Below are 18,728 nucleotides of genomic sequence, written 5' to 3'. Positions count from 1 at the left end.
CAGACAATAACAAAAAAAATGAAAATACTGTGTTATGATCCACACTCAATTCCCATAATCCTCTCTCTGGATGGAGATGGTTATGTTCATCACAAGGCCATTGGAACTGTCCTGACTCACCTTGCTGTTGGAAAGAGCTACGTGCATCAGAATTGATCATCGAATAATCTTGCTGTTGATGTGTACAATGTTCTCCTGGTTCCACTCACTTCACTTACCCTCAGTTCATGTAAATCTCTCCAGACTTCTCTGAAGTCATGCTGCTAATTGTTTCCTACAGAACAATAATATTACATAACATTCATATACCATAATTTATTCAGTCATGCTACAGTTGATAGGCATCCACTCAGTTCCCGACCACTACAAAAAGAACTGCTACAAACATTTTTGGACAGGTGGGTCCTTTTCCATTTTTTTATGATCTTTTTGGGATATTGACCCCATAGAGACACTCCTGGATCAAAGATTATGTATAGTTTGATAATCCTTTGGGAATAGTTCCATCTTGCTTGACAAAATGGTTGGATCCTTTCACAACTCCATTAACAATGTATTAGTTTTCCCACATCCTTTCCAACATTGATCATTATCTTTTCTCTTGTCATCTTAGCCAATCTGAAAAGTGTATAGTGGTACCTCAGATTTTTGTCTTAATTTGCATTTCTCTGTTCATTAGTAATTTAGAGCATTTTTTCATGTGACTGAAAATTGTCTGTTCATATCCTTTGACTATTTATCCATTGGAAAATAGCTTAGATTCTTAAAATCTGAGTCAGTTCTCAAAAAGAGGCTTTATCAGAATCCTTGGAGGTAAAAATTTTTCCCAGTAGATTCTTCCTTTCTAATCTTGTCTGTATTGGTTTTGTTTGTACAAAACCTTTTTAACTTAATATAATCAAAATTATTTTGCATTCCAAGATGTACTCTAGTTGTTTGGCCACAATTCCTTCCTTCTCCACAAATGTGAGAGGTAGACTATTATTTTGCTTATAGTATCACTCTTAATATCTCATTCATGACTTTATTTTAATGTAGGGTGTTAGGTGTGGATCAATGCCTAGTTTCTCCCATACCATTTTCCAATTTGCCCAGCAATTTTTGTCAAATAGTGAGTTCTTATCCCAGAAGCTGTGGTTTTTAGGTTTATCAAATACTAGATTACTATAGCCATTGACTATTGTGTCTTATGAACCTAACCTATTCCATCAATCAACTACTCTATTTCTTACCAAATGGTTTTGATGACCCCTGCTTTATGACAGTTTTAGATCTGTTCATCTAAGATACCTTCATTTGCATTATAATTAATTTCCTTGAAATTCTTGACCTTTTGTTAAACTTTGTTATTAATTTTTTCTTGCTCTGTGAAATAATTTCTCAGGAATTTTATTGGTATGACACTAAATAAGTAAATTAATTTACATAGTATTATCATTTTTATTATATTAGCTTGACCTACCCATGAGCAGTTTATATTTTTTCAATTGATTAGATTTGGCTTTATTTGTATGGAAAGTGTTTTGTAATTGTGTTCATATAGTTCCTGACTTTGCCTTGACAGGTAGATTCCCAAATATTTTTATGTCTTCTATAGTTATTTTACATGAAATTTCTCTTTATATATCTTGCTGCTGGACTTTTTTGTTAACATATAAAAATGTTGATGTTTTATGTGGCTTTATTTTGCTACTTTGCTAAAGTTGTGGATTTTTCTAGTAGGTTTTTTTAAAAATTATTCTTACTTACCTAAATTCATTTCTTTCTTCATCTTATTGATATTGCTATTATTTCTCACCTTAGCCAGATAATGAGAGAGAGAGCAGGCATTCTTCTACCACTTCATGACTTATTAGTTATGTCCACTAGGTCTTCATTATAAAATATGCCATCTTTGTTTAAAATAGTTGATCATATTGAAACTTTGTTTTTTTGTATTTATAAATAAACATATGATGTTTAGTTTAAATTTTTAAACTTATTTATTTATTCAATCTTTAATTTGTTAATCACAATATAATTTATGTGATTATAATCTTCATGAATTAACTCACCCTTGAATTTCATATACAAATCCAATATCATCAATTGAATGGATGTTTTTATTTCATTAATTTTATAGCATAATATAGCTTCTTTCCATTGCTTTCTTCATAACATTAATTCTTTGCAGACAGTTCAATCTCATTTTGTTGCCCATTAAAAACCCTTTTTTGGCTTTGAAAAGCTATGCCAAGGACAATCAGAAGAAATAGTAAAATAAGAGGAAATAGTGCATCTCAGTTGCCTCCAGATATACTCCAATATATATGTAAGGGGAGCTCCAGATTGTGTAAGGATTAGAAAATCTGAGGAGAAAGCACACAAAAGTGCAGTCCACCAGCTTGTGACAAGGATAGGAAATGTGTTAACAGGAAAGGGCTTGGAGTATAGTCATTCTGATCACAAAGCCAAATTTATCAAATCAGGGCAATCCTAGCAAGAGGTAAAATGAAAAATAAAATTAAAAAATTACTATTACTTCCTGAAAGAAACCTCAAAATGAAAACTCCCAAGATTGCTATAGCAAAAGCTTGAGTTTTCCATCAGAGAAAAAAATATTGCAAGCAGTAAGGATGAGTTCAAGTATTAAGGAATTATCATTGAAATCACATAGGATTTGGTACTGCCACTATATAAAAAAGTAGAAAATATAGAATATGATATTGGAAAGACAAATATACATATATAATCTTTAATAAAACAGATACTTCTAAGTATATCTGATAAAATATATTCACAGCAATAAAGAGAAACAAAAATATTAATTACAAGTGATAACGCTATTACTTTTACTTAAAAATGCTAGAAAACAAAAGTCTAAAAGAAGTGTGATGAGTAGTATCTATACAAAATAAAATATTTAGCATTATATGTAATAAAAATCAAGGTGTTTCACATAAGATCAGGACAAAGAAAAAATATATATAGCCAATACTATTATCTGATATATTGTGATAAATGCTAGTTTTGGCAAAAGACAAGAAAATGAAATTGAGGGAACAAGTACAAACAAAGCCCAAAGAAGGTTTTCATTTTTGGGTACTATAATCATAATTATAGTACAAAAAAGTGGAAACTTTTTGTATTTGTATCCTCTATTTAGAGGATGCAAGAGAGCCAACTAAAAAGTTAATTGAAAAAATAAAGTTAGCAGTAATAGGATATAAAATAAATCCACATAAATCATTAATAACTCTATATGTTAACAATAAAACCTAAAAGGAAGGAATAGAAAGAGAAATTTTACTTAAAATGACTATAGAACATATAAAATGCTTAAGAGTCTACCTACCAAGATGTGAATGGAAACCATATAAGTACAACTATAGAACACTCAATAGTAATTAAGAATAATGTAAATAATTAGAGAAATATTAGCTGCTCATTTGTAGGCTGAGAAAATGTAAAACTATTAAAATTTCTCAAAAATAATTCCATTCCATACCAATAAAACTTCAAAACTTTGGAAAACTAGAAAAAATAGCAAAATTCTTTTGGAGGAACAGGCCAAGGATCTCAAAGTAGTACTATTAAAAATAAAAGTGAAAAGAAAGACAATCTAATAGTAGCATATCTCAAATTATACTACAAAGCAGTCAATACCAAAGCAATTTAGTATGAGTTAAAAAGTAGAATTGATAAATGGAACATATTAGGCACATATCATATAAACAAAACTGCTTTCCTGGTATTTGGTAAATCTGAAGATGCCATCATTATTAAATTAAATAGATAGACTAACTATTTGACAAAAATGGTTGGAAGAAACCTATAAAATAATCTAATTAGCTTTAATACATCTCTTCATACCATATAGTAATAACATCAAAATAGATATATAACATGACTGGGGATCTCTAAAAAAGTAATAGGCACCTGGAACACTTTTCAGAAAAATGAATAAGAAGAGAATTCATGACTAAGAAAAGGATCAAGACATCCCAGAAGAAGTTGAAATGAACAGTTTTGATTACATAAGTAAAATAATTAGTAATAATAAGAGAAATGCAAATTAAAATAACTCTGAATTTCTACCTCACACCTTTCAGATTGACAAATGACAGAAAAGGGGGAAAATGTTGGAGGGGATACAGGAAAGCAACTGTGATAAAGACATTTTAAAATCAATTCAAACTAAATCCCCAAAGTTACTAAATCACATATACTTAGACCCCATGATGCCATTTGCTAGACTTATCAGCACCATCATCCCAATAAATCAAAGTAAAACTAACAATAATAATAATAATAATGGAATTTGCAAAGTTTTTAAGTTTTACAAAGTGCATTACAAATATTACGTCATGCACCAAATATAAACAAAGCTATTTGTTCATAATTCTTTTTCCAGTGGCAAAGAACTGAAAACAGGAATGTTCCCATCAATTTGTAAATAGCTGGATGAAGTATGGGATGCAAATGTAATGTGATATTAATATGCCATAAGAAATAATTAAATATCTGGTTTCAGTGAAACTTCTGAATATTTGTTTAAGCTGAAACAGAACCAGGATAACACTTTATATACTAATAACAACATTGTAAAAATAAAGAATTTTGAAATACTTAACTCTGATCAACACAATTACCAATCTTGACTCTAGAGGATCGGTGATGAAGAAGGGTACTTACCTTCATGACAGTTGAGAAATGCAGAATAATAAACATATTTTAAATAATATGATGCAGAATAAGATATTTTTAGAAATGGCAATGGGGAAATATTTTTCTCTCTACTTTACTATGCAAGCTTGTTACAAAGTCTTTTTTTTCTTTTTTGTTATTGCTTGGGGACAGGGCACATAGGAGATCAATACAAATGCATGGTTACTAATTTTAAAAACATATAAAGTAAAGCTGCCCTCAGCTTTCATGGGCTTCTTGGTGCCATTAGAAGAACACCGAAATTTCCGAAAAATCCCACCTGTTTTCCTTCTTTTGCTCATCCTTGTACTCATTACATTGTCTGTCTATTATAAATGTACACACTAGGGGACAAGGTTTGTGTACTGCAACAGTCATATGAGGACAATAGACATTCTTTGTTTTGACAAGCAGGGAAACTCTTTGGAATGATGACAGATGCCTTCCTGGAGGTTCTGAAATGTCCCAGTACTTGATGCAATCAGCAGCACAATGTTATCCATAAACAAAAGCATCTGGAGGATATCACCACCCCAGGGAATTCCTCTTTAACTTGGATTTTGTGCCAGATCTCCTCCAACCCAGTTGTGAACACTTTAGGCAATCATAAATCTTTCCATTTTATTCCTCATGTGTGTCTTGCTTTATTTGATTACATCATCAATAAAATAGAGATATTAATATTTGGACCCAGTCAGAAATTCTTGAGATAAAAATATTTTCTAAAACCTTAAATTGGTAGAGAGATATAGAGTGCTAATACTCTCATCATCATAAACTTTATTTCCAAAGAGAGGTCCAATGGAGTTTAGGAAAGATTTGTATTTACATCTCTAAGTATTTCAACTATCAGACAATAATGCAACTGAAACTTAGTCCAAAGATAGAAAACAGATCAAACCATTTTCTGGCTGATATAACTACATATCCAGTGGTGGATCCAGTGGATTCTATCAAGTCTAACATAGAACTCTTGAGAATCAATTGTTTTATTCTGGTCACCTCTACAATATAAAGGTGGGCAAATTAAGTAATCATAGGTCAAATGCATTCTTGTTAGTGTAGAAATGGTAAAACTTATTTTTACCATCTCTTTCGAAAGGGTCCTATGAGCAAAAAGTTTTTGTTGAGGCATAATAATTTGAGCTATTGTCATAATTATCTTAGTTAATATTACTAAAACAACTTAAAACAAATAAGGTGGAGAATGTAAGGGAAAGAATGCTTGCAGAAATTGTTAAATTTATTGTATTTTAATCCCCAGTACTTAGGACATGTTTAATCAAGCATTTAATCAATTCTGATTGATTGATTTATTGAAGAAGCTATCTTGATGATCTGCCCAAGTAATACTTTTGCCAAAGAGTCAAATAAGGGGAAGGCTCACCTCTACTTGATTCCTAATATATGCTCAGAAGGATTTAAATAGGATTTTTAAAGGAAACACTATTTTTCTTTTAACATACTATTTTAATATTATTATTCTGTACAGATGTTTTTATGGGTCCATTTAAGTCATTATCTTGTTGTTGATTTTGCTATGGGCACTTAAAGTCATTTTCTTTGTGTAAAACAGCTAATGTTGTGTAGTATTAATAATATAAAATTAGCCTAAGGGTTTTATTCATTATTCAGATGCCATTAGGGAAGTCTCTGATAATAATGGATAGTCATTATGGCCTTAAAACAGCTTCCCTCTACCCAGTCTTATCAAAACTAAGACTCAGGATATGTAAATATACAATAAGCAAAAATTCTGCAAAATAAGTATCATCATTCAGCTAGGGAGTTTGACAGTGAAAATTTTTTAGAGTACATTGACCATTCCCAGATCCAGGTTATGATTACATAAGTTTACAAGTTGGCTGAAGCAAGATTTGAACTCAGGTCTTCCATATTGCAAACTTAACATTCTATCAGCTATGCTACCTCATAGGAAAAATACATAGGCAAGAAAATTCACATTTGGTTTTAAGTATACAAGGTATATTCAATGATGAATAGATCAAACAAACCATTCCTGGACTGCAAATGAAAATTGTGGACATTTACCCAAGAGCGGTGGGAATTAAAAAAAAAATAACAAGAATCACCAAGATTTAACAATTGCAGCAGAATGGAGACAGTCAACTATTTATTGATCTCTCTAAGAAATAATGAATCCCAAAGAACTTTTCCCAAATAAAAATTGTAGCCCTTTAAAGTAAAACATCTGACCTGCAAAACAAAATGATTAAATATGTAAAGTATATTTTGAGCCTAGTATATGTGTGTGAATATTTTGACATGAAAACTGAATCTTTTCAAAGAAAAGATATTATGTATTTTTGCATGAAGAAGCATTTTTGTTTAAATTATGTAATCAGCATTTTTTGAAAAAATCCTACCCCATTTTCAAATCTAATTGAGAATTAGTAAGCTGTGCAGTAAAATAAAACAGGTAGTTCTAAACTGAATATAAACTATTATTTAAGAAAAAGTACTCAAATATGTGTCACTTTTTAAAGATTCTACTTTAAAAAAAGTAAATTAAAGTTAAAAAATTAAATTCTGCTATAATGTCTAAAAAGATTGTTTTCTCACTCTCTTATTCTATCTCCCCAAAAACATTTAGAGGGAGACAGGACAAGTATGGCAAAATAGAGGAATGGACTAGAAATTAGAGGGGAAAATCAAGTTTCAGTGTTAAATCACTTAACACCAGGTTTCCCCAGAGTATTTCTCCAAATAGTACCTATCTCGTAATGCTACTGTGAGCCTTGTTGAGACATTATACATAAAGTTCTTTTCAAACATTAAAATGTTGTCCACAAGTTAATGAAATTTAAATTTTTTGATCAAACATAAATCACTGTATCCTATCTGAAGGAGTTTGGGGTCTTTTTGGATACTATCTCTGCTTTTCCTTCTTAGTTTCAAACTATAATATTCATTTTTAAGAAATAACAGTAGCAATAACACAAACTTCCTGAGATCCTCATCTGTTCATTAAACATTCCAATTTCCAATATGGTACAGTGGGAAAAAACCATGGAATTTGGCAGCATAAGATATGAGGTTGAGTACAAGATTAGTGACAGATTACTGTGTGTCCTTCATGATCTACCAGCACCTACATTCACTAGGCATTTAGATTTGGCTTCATTTTTTCCTCTGTTCAAAACTTTTTAGTAGTTCGATATTATCTTTAAAGCAAACTACAATTTCCTCTTCAATAATTTCTTCAATCTGATATTGTTTCTGTCTTTTGACATAATTCGAGTCTCCCTAACATATTTCATGCAGTTTTCCATATTTGAAAATATATGACCTACAATTTCCCACCTTTTTTGTTCATACTGTGCCCTATTGTTGGGGATCAAAAGGGATTCCCAAAATGTTGGGGTTTCAAGTTGGTGTTGCAAGGGGTCTCAAAATAATTCACAGGCCCAGACTCATCTTCAAGTCAAGGGGCAAAGTTTATTATAATTTTTAACACCAATTAAATAAATGAGACCACATTTCAAAGGAACTTAGCAAAGAGCCAGGAGCAGAAAGGTAAAACAATATGGAAACATTAGAGAGATCAGGTGCTTCCATCTCTGATATGCTAATCTTATGGTTTAGAAGTGAGGTTGAGGAGTGATCTGATTCTGACTTTGTAGACAGGTGCAACGTCCATAGTTCTCTGGGCAGAGCTCCAAGAGGGCAGAAGAAACCTTCCAGAGTTGTGTTTTAAGGCATGAAACATCACTAGATTAAGTGATAAACACCCAATTTTGTTCTGTGCTTGTTTTAACTTTAAGTACCTCATTGTTGCTTATTAATTTCAGAAACCCAGTCACCACTGAACAACAGGCTGTTATCTGACAGCCAGCAATATTTGTGGGCTCAGCATCCTGGTCATACAAAGTAAACTGGAGCAAGGTAACCTAAGGGAAGAAATATATCATTTCCAACTGCATCACTCCCAAAGCCAGAATTATTGCTACAATCTTCCTAAGCCATATCACTATGTTTAGAATTAATCCATTCTCTGTCTTTTGAATTTGCCCAGTGCTCTAAATGTTATCTTCTTTGATTCCTCTCTCTTTTTTATATCTCACATCCAGTCAGTAACCAAATGATGTTGATTCTATCTACACTGTATCTCAAACACATCTGCTCTCCTCTCTATGTTCTGCTACTACCTCATTATTGGCTGTTTAAGGTACTGCAATAGCCTTGTAACAAACATGCTATATACTTAAAGAATTAATATTCTGTTAGAAAAATAGAGTGTTTTGTAGAAGCTATATTTATAGGGAAAAAAGATTTGAAAGGGTGATTTTTTTTTTCATCCTGAATTAATGAAAGTAGTTCATGTAAATTAATGTAATGACTTCTGGGTATGGAGATAATATGACACAGTAGAGAAAAGATTCAACTGAGTTCTCCCAATATTCCCCTCCGGACAACTTTAAAATAATACCTCAAATTGAATTCTGGAGTGGCAGAGACAACAAATGGTCAGAAAGACATTCTTCCAGCACCAAAGAATATAGGAGGTTGGAAAGAGAAATCTATGACATAGGGGATCAAGGCTAGTCCAGAGTTCATGCCCATGCAGCACCAGTAGTGGCAAAAGAAGTAGCATCAATTTCAGAAGCCCTCAAGCCAGACATGCTAAGGAGATCTGGCAAATGGTCAGAAGTGGATTACAGCACAATTTTCTGTTAGCACTGGATGCAGAACTGGATGCCATTTAACAATTCCATTGCCTATACCTACTTCTGGATCATAGTTCAAGGGTGGAGAGGACCACTACTGGTTAAGAGAGAGTGAGAGTAGCATCACTTTTCATTATAAGGTATCAGGGGCCCTGAGAAATAGAATCATTTCTGGTCCCAAGAGATGGGCCCTCTAAAAAGAAATATTGATTACATTTGAAAGAGAGCAAGAGTCTTTCCTGAGTAAGACCTAGAGTGCAGACAAGAAGGGACAAGAAGGATTGAAAACTTCCAAACTACTTCTGGAAACAGCAGTGTAAAAAATAAAAACTCCAAAATTTAAAACAGTGATCCTACAACAGAGCCAAAAATTAAAACACAGTTCTAAATCAAGAAATAGGTTGGAAAATTACCAAACAACAAAAAAGCACATATCAGTAAAAAGATAATATGAGGATAATAAAGATCAAAGACACAAAAGAAAATTAAATCAAAATATGTACTAGCAAAGTCTCACAGAAAAATGTAAATTGGACAGTGAGTCCAATGAGAACTCCCAGGATGACTAGAAATTATTTTCAAAATCAAATAAAAAGATTAATAGAATCTTAGAAAGTAAAATATGATAGAAATCTGGGTAGGAGAGTGTAGGAAACTCGATAAGAATAGAATGGAATATACATTTTTCTCAGCTGTACATGGAATCTTCACAAGAATTATATGCATGAAGACATAAAATGCTCAAAACAAAATAGATAAAAACAAATATTAAATGTACCCTTTTCAGACCACAATGCAATAAAAAGGGCATTCAAGGAAAAGCAATGGAAGCATAGATTAAAAATTCACTGAAATAATTTCTTTAAAGAAAATGAGACAACATTCCAAATTTTATTGAATGTAACCAAAGAAGTACTTAGAAAGAAATTTGTTTCTAATTGTGTACTTCAATTAAAAGAGAGAAAAAAATAGATTAATGAAATGAGCATGCAATTTAAAAAAATTAAATCCCCAATTCAAAACCAGAATGAAAATTCTGAAAATCAAAGAGACATTAAAGTTTTGAATGAGTAAATAAAACTGGAAGCTAATTTTATGAAAAAGAATCAATAAAATAAATGCTTCGTTGGTCAATTTGATTTACAAAAGAAAAAAGAAAAACAAATTACTACTACCAAAAATGAAAAGACTGTATGCATCTCCAATGAACATGAAATAAAAATAATTGTTAACAGATATGTTGTCCAATTATGTGTGTGTAAAACTGACAATGCAAATGAAATAGATATTTACAGAAATATGAACTATTGAAAATAAAATACCAAAATAACACCATCTTAGAAAAAGAAATTGAACAAGGCATCAATAAATTCCTTTAAAAAATGTTTTCAAGACCAGATCAATCTGCACGTGATTCTACCAGATATTTAAGGAACAATTAATCTCATTGCTACATAAATTATTTGAAAGACTAGGTTTAATAAATGAACCATACCAATTTCTACTTATAACACAAATATTGTTTTGATACCTGGACAAAGGAAACCAAAACAGGAAAGAAAATTATACCCAACTTCCTTGATGAATATTGATGCAAAAATTTTAAGTAAAATACTAGGCAGAAAATTACAATATATCAAAGATCAAGCACTATTACCAAATGTGATTTATACCAGGAATGTAGGACTGGTTCAATATTAAGAACACTATTAGCATAATTGACCATACCAATAAAAACATGTGTGATTATATCTCTATATGCAGAAAAAGCCTTTGACAAAATATAATACTCATTCTTATTAAAAAAAACACTAGAAAGCATAGGAATATAATATTTCTCAAAATGAAAGTAGAATCAATCTAAATCCTATAGGAAAATTACCTATGATGGAGATAAACTTGAAACCTTTCCAAGAGCATTAAGGGTGAAGTAAGGACATCCATTATCACCACTATTAATAGATATTGCAGTAGAAATGTCAACTATTTTATTAAAATAAAAAAAAAGAAATTGAAGAACTTAAAATAAGTGGTAAATAATCAAAGCTATCACTCTTTGCAAATGATATGTTATACTTAGAGGACCCTAGAAAATCAACTAAAAAGCTAGTTAAAATAATTTAAAAATTTAAGAAAGTTGCAGAATATAAAATAAACCCACATAAATCACCAGCATTTTTTTATACAACCAACAAAGCCCAGTAGCAAGAGATAGAGAAATTCCATTTAATTCCATTCCATTCCAGACAATATAAAATAATTGTGAGTCTGTTTGCCAAGACAAACCCAGTGATTATATGAACATAATTACAAAACATTTTTCACATGAATAAAGATGGATGCAATCAATTGGAGAAATATTAGTTGTTCATGAGCAGACTTAGTTGACATAATGAAAAAAAACAACAATTCTACCTAAGTTAATGGACTCATTCAGTGCCAAACCAATCAAACTACCAAAGAAGTTTTTCATATAACTAGAAAAATAATGACAAAAATTCATCTGGAAGAACAAAGGTTAGGAATAGCAAAGAAATAAATGAGAAAATGTGAAGGAAATCAGCCTAGCAATTCCAGATTTCAAACGATATTAAAGAGTGATAATCACTAAAATAATCAGGTATTGGCTAAGAAATAAGAGTAATGGAAGAGGAATCGATAAAGTAAATACACAGTAGTAAGATATAATAATAAGCTGTTGTTTGAGAAATCCATAGATCCAAGTTTTTGAAGTAAGAATTCAAGTTCTGACAAAAAATGGTGAGAAAATTGGAGAAGTTTGGCAGAAACTAGGCATAGACCAAAATCTCATACCATATATTAAGATAAGGTCAAAATGAGGTCATAATTTAGACATAAAGAGTGATGGCATAGGCAAATTAATGAAGCATGGGGAAAATTACATATAAGGGAAGAATTTGTAAACAAAGAAGAGATACAAAGGATTACAAGAAGTAAAATGTATAATTTTGATACCATGAAGTTAAAAAGCTTTTGGACAAACAAAACTAATGTAACCAAAATTAGAAGTAAAATAGAAAATGGACAAGGGGAGGAGTTGAACAGCATATGAGCCAAATTTATTAAAAGTAAGAGTAATTCCCCTATTGTTAAATGGCCAAGTGTTATAAACAGGTAATTTTCAGAAGAAGAAATCAAAACTGAATAAGAAAAACATATATTAATCACTACTGATTAGAGAAAGGGAATTACAACAATACCAAGATAACTTTTTGAACTCATCACATTGGCTAACATTATAGGAAAGGAAAATGATAAATACTGAGGAGCTTGTTCAAAAACTGAGACTTTAATGAAGTATTGATGGAGTTGTGAATATTCCAAACTTTCTAGAGAAGAATTTGTAATTACTCCCAAAGCGCTATAAAACTGTGTACACTCCTTGATCCAGCAATACTAGGTCAATATCTCAAAATACTGAAAGGAAATTTTCAAAAATGACAGATGTATTTGTACACAAATATTTATAGAATTTTTTTCATGGATTCAAAAATTGGAAATTGATGTTATGACCATCAATTGGGAAATGGATAAACAAATTATAATATAAGATGTGATAGAATACTATTGTTCTTTTTAAAATTATGAACAGAAATGCATAGATAATAAATATTTAATAGATTTTAATAAATTTAATAAATAATGAATATTTAAAGAAATCACATGATTATATCAATAGATGAGAAAAGGCTTTTGATATAGTTCAACATATCTATTAAAAACAATTTAAAGTACTGATATAAATGGATTTTTTCTTTAATTGATTAAAAATCATTTATATAAAACCATTCACAAACATTATATGTAATGAGATAAACTAAACACTTCTTCCGTAAGATTAGGTATAAAACAAAAATGCACATTGTCACCAATATTATTCAATATTGTATTGGAAGTCCTAGCAATAATGAAAAGAAAAAGAAATTGAAAGAATAAGTATAAGGGATGAGGTGATTAAACTATCACTTTTGCAGATGATATTATGATATTCCTGAAAAATTCTAAAAGTCAAATAAAAAGTTAATTGAAATAATAATCTTAGCAAAGAAGCAAGATATAAAGCAAAATTACAAGTAATCAGAATTCCTATATATCATAAAGAAAGCTCTGCAATAAGTGATAGTTTAAAAAAATCATTTAAAATGACTCTTAAATAGTATAAAAGGCCTGGGAGTACACCTACCAAAACAATCTAAAAACTATGGAAACAAAATTATTTTTAAAAAAATTTAAAACAAATAAAATCAAATTTAATAATTGGATATATATTAATTACTCGTTGGTTGATAGGGCTAATATAATAAAAATGACAATTTTACTCAGACTACTTTGCATATTCAATGTCATCCCAATTAATTTACCAAAAAATATTTTACTGAATTAGAAAAAAAAATAATAAAAAGTCAAGAATATCAAAGGAAATAATGAACAAATGTGTAAATAATGAGGATTAGCAGTAACAGAATTTAAACTATATTATCTGACAATAAATATCAAGACTGATACTAGCTAATAAATCGAAAGGTCAATTAATGTAATAAAGTTTACATGCCATATGTATCACCAAATAAACATAAAAGCCTTGTTTTTGACTTTAGTTTTAAATACTTTAGATTCTGAGATAAAAAAATTTAAAAATTGCTAGGAAAACTGGAAAATTAAGTATAGCAGAAACTGCGCATAAGTCAATATTTTGTACCATTAACCAATATAAGGTCAAAATAGATACATAACCAAGATATAAAGAAAAATTTTTACAAAGTAATTAGAGGAATGTGAGAAATATAACTTATCAGACATGGAGAGATAAATAATTTATGAATATACAAGAAACAGAGCAAAATTATATATAAATAACTTTAATCATATTAAATTAAAAATGTCTTATCCAAATAAAATTAAAAATAAATTGGGAGGAGGGAAATTTTGTAGATGGTTTATCTACAGAACTTTGTCAAATATATAGGAATATGAATCAATGCCCAACTCATAGTCAAAGGATACGAACAAGCAATTTTCCAATGAAGAAAGCAAAACAACTTAGTCATATAATAATGCCTTAAATCATAATTGATTAGCAAATTACAGACTGAATATTGAGATATCATTGTACATTTACCAGACTGACTAAAATGATGGAAGGGGGGAAAGACAAATACTGGAGAGGGTGTGAAAAATTGGGACACTAATTCATTGTGAATGGAATTGTGAAATGATCCAGTAATATGGATTATGGGGAATAATATGGAATTATGTCCAAAGACTTATTAAACTACGTATATCCTTTGACCTAGAAATATCACTTCTCTCTCTGTTTCCAAAGTTGATTAGGGAAAAAGGGACAGAGGATTCTGTATATTTTAGAATGTTTGTAGCAGTTTTCTTTGTGGTGACAAAGAAGTGGAAATTGAAAGGATGCCTTTCAACCAGGGGAATGTTGAACAAGTTATGGGATATGATTTTTATTGATTACTATTGAGCTATATTGAGATGAGCTCAATGATTTTAAAAAACATGGAAAGATTTGCACAAAGTAACAAAGAATAAAATGAGCAGAACCAAGAGAATATTGTCATAGTAACAAGAAGAACAACTTTGATCAAATAAATTATTTTGTCTATCGTAAATGCCCAAATTAATTCTTAAGGGCATATAAAGACAGTATCTTCATCCAGAGAAAGAAATGATAAATAGAAGCATACATAGAATAATTTTACAAATGTATACGTATTTGTGTCTAATGGTAGCCTTCTCCAGGACAGAGGGAGGAAAGAAAAGAAAAAAATAGAAAAAATAAATTTACATAAAATTTTTGTTGTGTATTTGAAAGGAATATCAAGTGGTACATAGTAGATTTGAAATTTCATGAACAATAATTATTTTTCATTATTATTCTGTAATGCAAATGCTTATTTTATCCAATAAATTATTTTTAAAAAAAAGAAATGGACAGGAAATTTCAGTAAAACTTGGGAAGACTTACATGAACTGATGCAAAGTGGAATTAACAGAACCTGAGCACATTGTACACAGTAAAAACAATGTTGTAAGTACGATCAGCTATGCGGATCAATACAATGATCAACAACAATTTCAAAGGGCCCATAACAAAAAATGCTATCTACCCCTATCAATGATTTCTAAATGAAGATGGAAACATATTTTATTGACTTTTTAATCTGTTTCTTCTGCTTTAATGTGTGTGTTTGCAACATGGCTACAATATAACTGTGTTTTTATGACTTCATATGTGTAATTGATATATTGCTTGCTTTCTCAAGAAGGGGAGAGAGATGGGAGAGAAGAAGAGAATTTGGAATGCAAAATTTTTAAAACATGATTGTTAAAAATCTTTCCATATGTAATTGGAAAATATTGATATAAATAAAATACATTTTAAGTAGAAAAATAATATAATCACAGAATTAGAATAGAAAGAGACTTTGAAGGTCAAGTCCAATGAATTCATATTACAGACTATTACAACAAATACATCTATTCATAAATGTTTTTCATTTATAGATAAGTGACAAATGTCTATGACAAGATTTGAACAAACCTTTTTTGGACTCCAAGTATCAGCTCTCTCCTATAATCACCTCCATGTATCTTTCTTTCCGAGATTTCCAAGCTATGTCACAAAGGACATCATGACTTCTAGGCAGAGAGGATTAAAGAAGTATCAGTAAATGTTGCCAAATATCCAGCAATAAAAATTTTGGACCTTGTTAAAGATCTACTCATAGAAAATATTTGTTTATTGGCTGGGTCCAATTCCTAAGCCTTATAAATTGAATTTATCAGAGGATGGAGAACAGTATACAGATTTACTTTGACCTTGCCACCCTCATAATGCAGCATGATTAGAAAATAATGGCCACAAATAGAAAGGGCTCTAATAAAACTATATGTAGAGACAGATTCCTTTACCACAGAAAATATATACTGTAAAGAAATCCCATAACTTTTGTAAAATTAAAATGATTGATGTCTATTTATTGCACATTTGAAACACATTTCAACATCATGAGTTTGACATTTACTAACAAGCAGATGTTTAAAGTTTGAGATTCTTCTTAATGTGAATTTCTGATAATAAAAGAAAAGTTAATTTATTATAGAATTCAATCAAATGAATGTCTGCTTTTTCAGACTTTCTTGTCATGTTTACAAAATGGTAGATAATTATGCTAACCAAAGACATGTCTCCTTAGGGACACACTTGACTGACAATAATCATGCACATTAATGTGAGTTTAAACAAGATGTTATATAAAATAAAAAAACCAAGTGTTTGATAATTTTCCTTGGTGTTCAGAGATGACCAAATATGGTTTAGTATGTTGTAAAATTAACCACTAAAAAGAAACAAATTTTACCATTGAAATATTCATTAAAATCATAATTACATTTAGTTCAATTTACTTCAGACCACATTTTTAAGGGTCTGTTACAGACACAGGACTACTCTTTTTTTGATTTTTAGAGACACAAAGAGAATAAGGAAAAATTGAACAGTGCATAATTGGCTTCCCTTTTATAAGATTCAAATATGAAATTTTCTCCCCTTTAAATAAAATGAATTTTACAAATTCTAAGTCACACAATCTTCAAAACAGTTATTATTTGCTGGCTAAAGATTAATTGTAATATACATCTAATTCCTCCAAGAGCAACCCAGAGCATTCTTTTCCCCACATTTCCTGACTTTTTCCTTATAAAACGTTTCTCAAAGACAAAGACTAGTCAGAAAGTCTAATTAGTAACAATTTAATCTGAACTATGTTTTTAGCTTTTTCTGAGCTATATCAGTCCACTGGGGCATTTCAATTTAAAGCAATTTTTTGCAAGATATATAAAAATAGGAAAATAAAAGATGATAATAGATAGTGCTCCTGATGATAACACAATCCCCAGCCCTATTGGATCTCTCCACTGAAGTTTAGGTCACAATCCCTACAAGTTCCATTTACCTAAAAAACTGTAACTATAGATTTTTGGTATGCCTTGTATGAGATGACTTTAACCAAGTCCCTGTTTTTTGCTGTCATATTTTCACTGGCATCCTTTCAGTATGGTACTATGTCTCCAGATGCTAGCTTAGTCACATCTGGTAAATTCCAACAGTATGTTTTAAAAAAAAAATTTCTATTAGATTAGTACCCTTATCCTCTATTTCTGTAGGCTGCTTTGCCTTATCAGCATCATTTCTAGAAGAATGTTCTCTTTAGTGATATTCTGTCCTAGCACTAATTCACAAAATATTTCTGGGCATATAATTTGGCTTTACAGTACTATAGGAAAGAGCTTTTTAGTATTGTGGTTTTTGTTTTTCCTATCAGCAAAAATGCTGGGATTTTTTTTTTTTTTTTGATTCTTTACACAAGGCAAGATGAGGAAGCTAAAGTAGGGGGTGGGGATTAGAATAACAGTCCAAATATATTTCTGGTTTTCACTGATGCTTACTATGCTCATACCACAAAGACAACAAAGTTATCAAAACTCACTTTTAAAACCATGAAAATTGACTTTCAGGAGCACATTCAAGATGGTGGAGAGCAGAAATGACTAATCTCCACCGACCTGGGAATCTTTTGTGAGCCTCTTAGGCTATTCCATCCTGTTTGTAAGCAACTAGTTTGGCAGATTTGCTACAAAAGGCAAATTGTAAACTACTGAGAACCAGGGGACAGGGGCTAAGAGGGGAGAGAAGAGGGGGAAGATGCCAATATTGGAAGTCAATCAGCAGAACTTCCCCAGGCATCTGTCTCTCCTTTGCATTGAGCAGACCTCAAGCCTTAAAATATGAGCAAATAAAACAAAAATAACTCTTACCATAGACATCTTTTATGTAGCAAGAGAAGATAAGACCTCAAATCCTGAGGTTCCTAAAGGTAAATGAATTCCAGATGAAACCCTAAAGGGAGATATAAGCTGGTCACCATTTCACAAGGCTTTCTTGGAAGATTGCATAAAGAATCTTAAAAGAGAGTTAGAAGAAAAATGGGGAAAGGAAATGAGATCTTTGCAAGAAGGGATAGAAAAAGGATTTGATTCCCTACAAAATAGATTTGATGAAGTGAAAAAAGGCATGTAATGCCTTACAAAAAGAATATGAAAAAGATACATGCATTGAAAAACAAAATTTGTGAAATGGACAAATACACAAAACAATTCAATTGACCAAATACAAAAGGAGCTAAAAAAAAGGTAACTGAAGAAAATAATACACTAAAATTGAATTGAACAAATGAAAGTGAATGTCTCAATAAGACCTCAAGAATCAGTCAAACAAAAACAAAAAAAAAATTAAGAATAAAAGAAAATATGAAA

The sequence above is a fragment of the Sarcophilus harrisii genome, chromosome 1 (assembly GCF_902635505.1).
Source record: "Sarcophilus harrisii chromosome 1, mSarHar1.11, whole genome shotgun sequence".
Taxonomy (NCBI): Eukaryota; Metazoa; Chordata; class Mammalia; order Dasyuromorphia; family Dasyuridae; genus Sarcophilus; species Sarcophilus harrisii.
This window is presented reverse-complemented; position numbering follows the sequence as displayed.